This window comes from Pinus tabuliformis, chromosome 1_1 (assembly GCF_031772625.1).
Source record: "Pinus tabuliformis cultivar Carrire ecotype Pingquan chromosome 1_1, CPIR1, whole genome shotgun sequence".
NCBI lineage: Eukaryota > Viridiplantae > Streptophyta > Pinopsida > Pinales > Pinaceae > Pinus > Pinus tabuliformis.
This window is the reverse complement of record NC_142297.1, coordinates 395,958,769-395,969,151: the sequence shown is the minus strand read 5'-3', so window position 1 is coordinate 395,969,151 and position 10,383 is coordinate 395,958,769.

Genomic DNA, 10,383 nt, shown 5'->3' with positions numbered 1-10,383 from the left:
TACTCAAATTTCGAGAGGAAGCACTAGTTGGATGCGAAATTTAATTCATCATTGAAGGAGTATCCCGTTGCATACTTTCGATGAACCCTGCTACACAAAAAATGAGAAATACATGAAAAGATGTGATTGCAATAACACTTTTAATGTATTTATCATTTTTCGCATAGCAGGGACCATTGAAAGTATGCAACATGGGTACTCCTTGGATGAGGAATTAAATTTTTCATCCAACAAGTGACCCCTATCGAAATTTGAGTAAAATTGTCGGGAGAAGTTTAAAAAATAGGTTTTTTTTTTTTCAACTCAAAAAATGGTGAATCATACCCCATGGTTGACATCATCATCTTGAATCCTATTGGTTCTTATAAAGTTGATTTTGGTTGGACATTTTTGTTTTGAGGCTAATTTTTTACCTCAAAATTTCTCTAATGTGTTCTTTCTTCTCATTTTACCTTGTACAATTTCCTTGGTTCTTTGGCAACCTCTCTTCTTTAGGGTTCTCATCTTCCATTCACTATGGCTTTTATCTTGTGAGGACATTATTTGGTGTACATAATGAATTTTTATAGATGGCTTGAACTCCTCTTGAATTTTTGGAGGCATATTCATTGATGGGGAAATCAATTTTTCAACTTGGGAATCTATGTAAAGGGATGGAACAAAGTTTATTGGAGTGAGCATGGGTTGGATGGGATTGTTGATATTTAAAGAAGGAATTTCCTTATCTACTAAGGGTGCTATGTCAACTAGGAAGAAGATTTAAAAATCTTTTGAAGAAGGCATAACCTTTTCTTTCCATGCAAGGAGATGGATTAAACAAATTGACTAGGGCACAATTTATTTTTAACTATTTTCCATTGATCCTATTTTACAAATGGGGCTTGGGAAAGGATTTCCTTCTTATAATGTTTGCAAAAATTCCCATACCCATTGCATCTTTTGCATTTAAATGGAAACTACTTGCTGGCGAAAAATAATGCAGAGACCTGGGTTTTGCTTTAGGGGCCAACAAAAGGGTTCTATTGTAGTCTAGCTTGTGTTGACATTTTCAATATTCCGTAGAGGAAGAAGGTCTCACCCAAAGCATTACAGGGACTATAAGTATGTCGACAAGGTTTTAGAATGTGAGCAGGTTCATTTACCATTTATTTAAGTGATCAACCATTAAAAGACAATGATCCTTTATACATGAACATAATCAGAAACTTAAAATAATTTTTTTAAACAGAGAATAGATCACACACATTGCACTAGATATACTCCTGAAAACAATCTTATTTAATTAATATTGGGCCAAAACATAGATTACAACTTTGCTTCCATGATCTACAGGGTTACATCAAATCTCATTAGAACCACATTTACAAAAGAGCATGATCATAACATATGATTTTCGACTGTATGTTGATTATTTTCACTGGATTCTCTCTTCTCTTTGCCTGTCTATGCATGTGTATATGTGTTCCATATCTTTCCTTACAACTTCTTTTATAACTTTAGTCTATTGACATCATCAATCAATCCACCCCTTTAATATCGTCAAACTTAACTCACACATTTTGATGGGATCAATTTAACTCCCATGACATTGTCAAACTTTACTCCGTGCCTTGATAAAATCTATTTAACTCCTCTCGCTTGACGTTTTCAATTCTGCTTCCACACTTGCTTGACAATTTCCAAAATAATAGTTCGATCAATTATCTTTTTCCGGTTCTCATTTTCTTCTTTCCACCATTGATTTCTGATTAAAATTGATCAATAAAAAAATGGACCCAATAAGCGCCAACCATAGCTTATTGAATTTACCTCGAGTAAATATTTTGCTTGTGCAAATGATCCTAATTCCAATGAAGGAACCAACAGAGGAACAATTTGGATAATTAAATAGCGGATGAAGGTGTATGCATCTAAATGTCCCTGCCACTTCCAAAACAAGGTGTTTGCTTGATCAACAAAATTTTGAGTGGTGGCGGCATTTGGAGCTTTTGGTTGGGATGCAAGTAAGCCATTCCATTCAGTGTCTGCAGTTGAATTCAGATGATGAAACTGAAGATATTGGTCCTGAACACTGGTCTTAAGATCCAAAATAGTCTTTTTAACTTGGTGAGACTCCTCCTCCACTGCAGTAATTTGAGCATCCTTTTCTTTAATCCGATAAAAAAATTTCTGCTTCTAAGAGGGATTAATGAGAGTTTCAACATCCTCCATTAATTTCTTAATATGATCCCGCAACCCATAAATTGGTAGGTTTCAATTTTCTATGATTCCCGACCAATCTTGCACTTGCCATAAAATATGTCGGGAATGTTGGCTGAGCAGATAATTAACCAAGATATATATAACCGAAACTAAATGAAACTGAATGCAAAGGCACAAGTAAAAACACAATGTTTACGTGGTAAAACCTTGACAGGGTGTCAAGGAAACATCCACGGGGAAAGGGATTGGATTTTCTATTAAATCAACAATGATTCTCCTCCTTACAATAGTTCAGGCATTCATCATTTTATAGGAGCCTCCCTTGCTACATAACTGTTGTTTCAGTATAAAACCAACTTGGCAGTAAATACAATTTTTACACATATTTACAATTAGTTGTCAAATTCCAACAAACTCCACCTTGACAACAATTTTCCTAATCCCTTTCCCATGCCCATTCATCATCTCTTCTACAAGCCAAAAGGAGCTAAACACCATCACAGCTTCTCTACTGTAACTGGCTTCGTGAATATGTTTGCACAATTCTCCTATTTATGGACCTTCTTGAGAGCTACTTTTCCGCCATCGATCACATCTCAGAAAATGATACCTTACATCAATGTGCTTGGTCTTGCTGTGATAAGATGGATTTGTAGCCAAGTGAATAACACTATGACTGTCACAGAGTACATTCACTTTCTCCTGCGTCCTTCCAATCTCATCAAGTAGACCCTTTAACCAGATTGCTTCTTTACTGGCATCTGAAGCAGCTATATATTCTGCTTCGATAGTGGATAACACAACTGTTTCTTGAAGCTTTGACATCCAACTAATTACTCCACCTGCAAGAGTAAAGACATAACTTGTAGTAGATCTCCTTTTGTCCAAATCACTTGCATAATCAGCATCTACATATCCGCAGACAGATCCTTCACTACCATTAAAGATGATGCAATGGTCACTTGTGCCTCTTAGATATCGAAGCACCCGTTTCACTGCTCGCCAATGTTCTTCACTTGGATTTGCCATGAACCTGCTGACAACTCCAATTGCAAGTGAAATGTCAGATCTTGTAGATACCATCACATACATTAAGTTGCCTACAACATTTGCATATGGTACATGAGACATATACTGCTTGTCTTCATCAGTTCTAGGACTCAAAACTGAAGAAAGATTAAAATGGGAAGCTAGTGGAACATTAACAAGTTTCACATTGTTCATATAGAACTTTTCAAGTACTCTTTCCACATACTGCTGCTGTGATAGCCAAAGATTACCATTTTTCTTGTCTTTGTGTATCTCCATGCCCAAGATATGTTTTGTTGCTCCAAGATCCTTCATGTCAAATGTCCTAGAGAACTGAGCCTTTAACCTGTTGATCTCTTCCATGATTTTTCTTGCAATAAGCTTATCGTCAACATACAAAACTAAGATTAAATGAATATGCCACTGAAACTCTTGAAGTATACACAATGATCATACTCACTTCTAATAAAGTTCTGGCTCACCATGAAGGAGTCAAACTTCTTGTACCATTGCCTAGGAGACTGCCTCAAGCCATACAATTATTTCCTGAGCTTGCAAACTAATATTTTGCTGCGACCTTGTACAAAACCTTCTGGCTGTTCCATATATATCTCTTCATCCAAAAAACCATGTAGAAAATATGTTTTAACATCTAACTGTTCTAACTCAAGGTTAAGTAACGCAGTTAGTGCCAACACAGTACGAATAGAAACAAGTTTTACAACTGGTGAAAAAATCTCATGAAAGTCAATACCTTCAACCTGAGAATACCCTTTTGCTACTAGTCTTGCCTTATACCTTTCGATACTTCCATCGACTTTCCGTTTCAATTTGAAGACCCATTTGCATCCAACAACACTTCTCCCTTCAGGAAGTTCTACAAGATCCTAGGTATTGTTCTTGGCTAAGGAATCCATTTCTTCTTCCATATCTATTTTCCATTTTTCGCTATCCATATCATCTACCGCTTCCTGTTAACAAGAAGGTTCTCCATCTTCAGTAATCAAAGAAAAAGATGAAGTAGAATCTTCATACCTTCTGGGAGTTTTTCTTTCCCTTGTAGACCTTCTTAGAGTGACTGGTTGCTGAACTGGTTCAGAAACTTCAACAACTTCCTTTGTATCTTCATCACCTTTTCCTCCAGAAGTCTCTCCTTCCTTTTTCCTTTCAAAGAAAGGTCTAGCCTCCAACTGAATTTGTTGATTTGGCGATACCTATTCATGTTCAATTCTTTCAACAATTAATTTTAAAAGAGAAGATTCATCAAATGTTACATCTTTTCTAATGACTAATTAACGTGACGTAGGATCCCACAATCTGTACCCTTTCACCGCATAGTCATACCCAACAAAGATATAACATTTCGATTTTGGATATAATTTTGAATGCAGATTTTTAGGAATAAGAGAATAGGCATCACAACCAAATATCCTTAAATGTGAATAATCAAAACACTGACCTGACCAAACTTCTTCAGGAATTTTACAATTAATTGCTAGCTAAGGTGATTAGCTAACTAAATAACAAGTAGTGGATACTGCTTTTTCCCACAACTCCTTTTGCAGGTTAGCATTGCTGATCATGCTTCTAGCTCTTTCCATAAGAGTCTGATTCATAGGTTCAATAACACCATTTTTCTGAGGAGTATAAACATCAGTTTTGTGTCTAATAATTCCTTCATCCTTACAATATTGTTCAAATTCTAGAGAAGTAAATTCACCACCATTGTCAGTTCTTAAACATTTAATTGATTTGCCTGTTCTTTTTTCTACCATTGCTTTGAATTGCTTAAAGACATTGAATACATTAGATTTCTTTTTCAGCATAAAGATCCAAACTTTATGGGAGAAATCATCAATAAAAGTTAAAAAATATAGAGCACCTCCATATGATACAACAAGAGATGGTCCCCACAGATCAGAATGAATATAGTCTAAAATTTCTTTACTACTATGACTTCCAGTTTTAAATCTCTGTTTACATTGTTTTCCATACACACAATGTTTACAAAAATCCAACTTCAAGGATTTCAAAACAGGAAGTGATTTACGTTTCATCAGTGCCTGAAGACCTTTCTCACTCATGTGACCCAATCGCTGATGCCATAGGTGAGTAACTTCTTCTTCTTTCTCTGACACAATCGCTGCTTCATTGACCTGAGTACTTCCTTTGAGTCTATAAAGATTTCCGACCTTTTCTGCTTTCATAACAACTAGGGCGCCTTTAGAGACTTTTAGCACTCCATTCTGACCTGTAAACTAATAACCATCCGAATCCAACACTCCCAAAGAAATCAAATTTTTCTTCAATTCAAGTACATGTCTAACACTATTTAATGTTCTAACTATGTTATCATACAATTTAATCTTGATATTTCCCATCCCAATGGACTGACATGATACATTATTACCCATAAATGCAGAACTACCATTTAAATCTTCATATGAAGTAAACCAATTTCTGTGTGGACACATGTGATGAGAAGCACCAGAGTCTAACAACCAACTTTCAAAATCATGAGAGACATTACATATAAGTAAAGTTTCATCTATCATACACAATTATTCAGCAGATAAAACTTCATCTATTATACCTAAATCAACCTGATTTGCTTCCTTCTTTGGGTTATCAGACTCTTTTCGTTTCCAACAGTCTTTCTTGAGGTGTCCAATTTTATACCAAGGCCAACATTTTGCCTTACACTTCTTTCCCTTTGATTTTGATCTGGAAGACCCCCTTGTTTTTTCTCCTCTCTCCTTTGACCGTCCTCTGGCTATCATGGCTTCTGGTGCAATTGTCTCAGTACTGGATTTCCTTCGTACTTATTCAGCTAAGATAGCTCCCACAACCGATTCAAATTTCAAAGAATCAGCAGTGCTCAAACTGATTGAAGTTATGAGTGGTTCCACGACTCAGGTAGAGAACACAACAAGGTTATAACTTTGTCTTCTTCCTGAATTTTAACTTCCATATCTGATAATTGGCATATAAGTGTATTAAAATCATTTAAATGTTCTGCAACTTTTATACCCTCCTTCATCTGAAGACTGTACGATTGTCTTTTCAAATAAATTCTATTGGTTAATGACTTTGTCATATATATTTTTCCTATTTTTTCCATAAACCTGCAGCTGTACTCTCTTCAACAATGTTGAAGAGAACTTCATCTGCCAGGCATAACCTAATGGTACTGAGAGCTCGGGCATCCAAGTCCTCCCAGTCTAAATCTGTCATGCTAGCAGGTTTCTTATTTGCCTCATCCAAATCTTTGTGCAACCCTTGTTGCACCAATAAATCCCTAACTTTCAGTTTCCATAAAGCAAAGTTGTTCTTGTCAGTGAATTTCTCCACCTCGAACTTTGCATTCATCATTTTAGCCATTTCTTTCTAGTTTGCTTCTAAACTGTGCTTCTAGGGTTTATTTATGAATTTGAATTTCTCCACAATCTGCCTTCAACAAGGGTTTATTCCTGATCTGAATTTCTCCACAATATGCCTCTAACTAGGGTTTCTTTCTTTTCAACAGAAAACACCTATTTCTGTTGCTACCCCCCTTTTTTTGTTTTTTTTTAGCCCTTTTTTCATAATTTCTACACAGATTGATTTCTTCAAATATACAAGAAACGATTTCCAGGGAAAAAAATTCAAACCCTTCAAACCCTAATTTTTGATTTTAGAATTCATTAGCGTCCAATTTTTTTTTTCTTATTTCTGTTGTTTAAAAAAAATTAAAATTACCCAGACTCATTTCTGCTGATCAAACTGCATTGAACTGCTGATCATTACTGCTGATCGAAAACCCTCAAGAAAATGTCTGAGTAGTTTGCATTTTCTAGACCCTCCTCGACGACCTCTTCTCGGACCCTTTTCAACGACGGCTATACTCAAACCAGGAAATCCGTAGCAGCAAAACCCTCTTCTCGAACCCTCCTCGATGACAGCTATATTCAGACCCTCCTTGATGGCACATGCGTTTTCTTCTAGACTCTCAGCAAAAAAAAACACTCAGCGTGCATTTTTTTTTTCAGAACTCAACATGCGATTCCAGATTGTGATGAACGTTATGCATTATCCTCAATGTTTTCAATAGACATTTAAAAAAAAAAAACTGGGGTTCCAGCACTGGACGACTACGCTCTATCTTTGCACTGGAAGGCTATGCTCCAACACTCGATGGCTAAGGTAGTGGCGCGTCTTTTTTTTTTCGGGTTTCAATGGAGGATACATTGCATGCGTGCCTCTTCAACCATTTGGCTCTGATACGAATTGTTGGATGAGCAATTAATTAACCAGGAAATATATAACTGAAACTAAATGAAACTGAATGCAAAGGCACAAGTAAAAACACAATGTTTACGTGGCAAAACCTTGACAGGGTGTCAAGGAAACATCCACGGGGCAAGGGATTGGATTTTCTATTAAATCAACAATGATTCTCTTCCTTACAATAGTTCGAGCATTCATCATTTTATAGGAGCCTCCTCCATTACATAAATGTTGTTTCGGTATAAAACCAACTTGGCAGTAAATACAATTTTTACACATATTTATAATTAGTTGTCAAATTCCAACAGGGAATCCTGCATTTGATTCTAGAGAGTAGACCAAAGAGTGGAACCTTACTCAAATACAAGGTTCATCTATTGAAGTAATTCCTGTGCCTGATCAGGTATTCTCTGCTACAACTCAGAAATAATAGTTTGAAGGTATTTTCTTTTAGAAGCCAAAGTTGTCCAAGCATCGTCAAGAAAAGCTAAGCATTTAAGTGGCTCATAAGACGAGATGTTTGAAAATAACTTAGGACTTATTTCCACAAAAGCAGGCCACATCTGAATGAGCTTAAGGTTCACACCAACTAATTCCTGTTCAAATTTATCCTTATGCTGGAACAAATCCCATTCCTCTGTGACCTGAATAATTTGTTGTTGTCGTTGCTGATGAGCCAACGTAAGATTGAGTTGCGCTTTTTCTGCAGAATCCATACATTGTTCCAATTGATTTGAGGAAGCATTCATAAATTGGAGTAGTTGGGAAGATGACCATTGCTAGAGATATTCTGTTGAAAATAGGAACAAGAAATGATAAAAATAGAAATGCTAAAAATAGCATTGCTATAGATAGCATTTCGGGATACATTCCAATTTTAATTAGTCCCTGAATTAAAATTGAGAATTAAAATTTGAATTTGATCTCAGCAGCTGTTTGTAAAATAATTAATTAATTCATCTTGAGTTAATTAGTTGGAGAAAATCAAACATGAAGTCTATGTGAAGACATGCAATAGTTATCCCTTTGATTGAGGAAGTTATCCCTTGATTAAGGAGATCAGGATAAGTTGTAATTAGTTAGCTCAGTTAACTAAGTTAAGTCCAGTTAGATTAGTTCCAATAGTTTGTGGAACTGATGTGAGTTCAGTTAGTCAATGCATGCATGCATGCAACTAGTGTACTTCAGATAATTGAATATTCTCTCATAAATAACTCATGCATGTCAGTTCAGACAGAGACCTAGTTGAGATCAAAGGATGGGACAATGTACTATCAGTTGCAGGAATATTCCCATGAGGATATCTCTTACATGCAAAAAGAATTCTTTCCTTGAGGATTGCGCAGTTATTTCAGAGGTTAGTGAGCAGTTTGTGAGGTAATTACACACAGGTGGCAGCTTGAGGACCCAGGGGAAACTGCACAAGGAAATAGGAGGCTTGGAGGGCAGAGGAAAGGCATATGTGTTGTCTATTCTGTCTATGTAGAATAGTGAGGGATTGTACTGAGAGTTGGGATAGATTGTGAGCTAAAGCTTTGTGTAATCCTAAGATATTTCCACTTGTATGATAATACAGAGATTAGGGTTTTTAGCTGAGGCTTTCCCCAAAGTATTCTTCTATTTTCATGTGTGATTGATTTCTTCTTCATCTATTATATGTGTTCTATTTGATCTTGCTCAAAATCGATTAAGCTTCTGCAAGTTTGTTTGTAGAAGTAGATCAAGTATTTTGCTTTAGTTACATTGCATTATCAGGTGATCGACAGTAGAATTTCTACATGGTATCAGAGCAAAGGTGATCAAAGCGGAGAACAATATACAAAGAAGGGAGAAGTTCGAAGTTTTGAAGTTCTTGATTGTAGGTACAAAATCGATTTCTTATCACATCTCAAAATTCACCAATGGCGTTCAATGGCTTGAGACTCAAGTATGCCCTCGATGGCAGCGCAAATTACATAGCTTGGAAGGATCGCATGGAAGTGGTATTAGAGGATAACGGTTTGAAGGACTTCATTTATCAAGAAGTCCCCAAGCTAGCAACAACTAATGGCCAAGAATTGGCGAAATGGAAGAAATGTGTGGCGAGAGCGAGGAGAATTCTTCAGGAGGGAGTTCGAGATCATATTGTCTCGAGTCTCCATGGGAAGGAGAGACCGTTCTCAATGTGGAAGACATTGAAGGATTTATATCAGAACAACAATGATCAGAGGAAGTTGGCGCTGAAAGACAAGCTTCAGAAAATCAAGTGTGAAAAGGGAGACACGATCTCTACATATCTGAACAAGCTCACCACCTGTAGAGATGAGCTTGGAAGTGTAGGAATTACGACAGCCAATGATGACATGGTGAGTCTTGCTCTCCTCGGTATTCCTAAGAGCTGGCATAGCTACCAAGACTCAGTGAATGGAAGAGAGAAACTGCCAGATTGGGAACGACTGTGGTCAGATCTAATGCAAGAGGAGATCAGGAGAATCACCAAAGATGGTTCTTCACCAAAGCATGATGATGAAGAAAATATAGCCTTAGAAAGTAAGGCAAGGAAAGGGAAAAGGAAGGCTTCCCATTCCAAATCGAGTTCTTCCCCTGGTGGGAAGAAGATTGACAAATCTAAAGTGCGATGCTTTAATTGTCATGATGTGGGCCATTATGCAAAAAATTGTCCACAGAAGAAATCCAAGAAGGGATCCTCGAAAGGATCAGATGGTGAGGCACTGGCCTCATAGTTCAAATTGGATTTTACCCTCATCACATGCATGGTTTCATCGTTGGTGGGTTTTGTTTGGTACCTGGATAGTGGAGCCTCATTCCACATGACCGGCAACAAGAGTTTATTCACTACCTTGGAGAAGAAGGAACTCCAGATGCGCATAGAGATCGATGATGATG